This window comes from Halichoeres trimaculatus, unplaced genomic scaffold (assembly GCF_033239565.1).
Source record: "Halichoeres trimaculatus isolate MK-OKI-2021-1 unplaced genomic scaffold, fHalTri1.1 fHalTri1_scaffold_19, whole genome shotgun sequence".
Lineage (NCBI taxonomy): Eukaryota > Metazoa > Chordata > Actinopteri > Labriformes > Labridae > Halichoeres > Halichoeres trimaculatus.
In genome coordinates, this window is record NW_027437197.1 from 24,696,906 (window position 1) to 24,698,461 (window position 1,556).

A 1,556-nucleotide genomic window follows, 5' to 3' on the forward strand; every position below is an offset into this window, starting at 1 on the left:
AATGATGATAATACATTTATTCTCTAAAGTAAGAAAAGTAGAAAATAGATCACCCCTTTTATGATCATTTCCAATCTATTCAATCTTTCCAGTTTCCGTGGTTAAGCTCATACTACAGCAATGTGCTTGCAAACATACAGGTTTCTTTGGGCTTTTCAGTTCACCTGTCAGTCAGGATCATCATCGAAATGGCCATCTAGGTGGAAGTTCACGCTATCCCTCCTTCATTAAGGCACCACATGCAGGAAAACCTCAAACCAGTGGGCGTCAAGCAACTGTTATGGAAAGCGGGGCTTCCCACTCATGATTCCTGCCAGCTATGTGCACTGTGCATAACTGCACAAACACCAGGAGCTGCCGCTGCCAGAAAAAGAGCCAGGGGCTTTGCAGTGTTGTGCAACTGTTTCACCTCTGCAGCACACATTATGAGCAAAATAAAAGCTTTAGACTTTGTAAAAGAAAACTTACGAGTTATGATTGCACAGGGCAAATGCCCATGTTCATACAAGCTGAGAAGTGTTTCAAAAAAACACACTGAGCCCGACTCTTTTATGACAGGACCTTGCCAACCAGCCATCCCTACAGCTCAAAAACAGCTTCACCAGCAGTGGCAGAGTATATTTCCCAGAGAACATCAGAAACTAGGCACCAACAAAGGCTTCTCCTCAAGTCTGTCATAGGGAGGAGAACAGGATGCCTGCAGCTGAATCATCCAAACTTTGAAAGAACTGCTGATGTTCTTAGAGTGCAGATTTTTTTGCCCAGAATTCCTCTCGAAAAATGTCAACAGCTACAAGGTACATGGGTACTCAAGACAGGACAATTATTTCACTGTGACTTATTGTTTGTATTCCAATCTGGGAGATGGTTCAAGTTAGGTTAAATTGACTTTCTGGCGACTGGTTTTGAAGCTAAAGATGTTCCCTGTATCACAGGGGTAATTCTGACATCAAAGGTGAAGAAAAATACAAACAACAACATAATTAAATTAATAATGATAAAGATTCTTTTAGGTGAATAAGCGTCAGATTCTGTGCGTGTAAGTTCTGAAAGGTTTTTTTTTTTTTTTTGCGTCATTTGATATAATATGATAATATGTCATAAGTCAAGTGGTTGCTTCCTTTTTTTAAAATTAGACAATTGTATGTGTATATATATATATATATATATATATATATATATATATATATATATATATATATATATATATATATATATATATATATATATATACATATATATATATATATATATATATATATATATATATATATACATATATATATATATATATATATATATATATATATATATATATATATATATATATATATATATATATATATATATATATATATATATATATATATATATATATATATAAAGTTGAGGTAAGTAAGCCAACATATAATACTTTAATCAAATGCTAAATATTACAGTGAAAAGGCTCTCCTCTATTCAACTTTAAAAATAAAATAAATATTTTCCAGCTTAATTATTAAAAATAAAAGAAAAACAGTCATTGTTTGTATGATACCGGTTATCGAGTTGCCAAG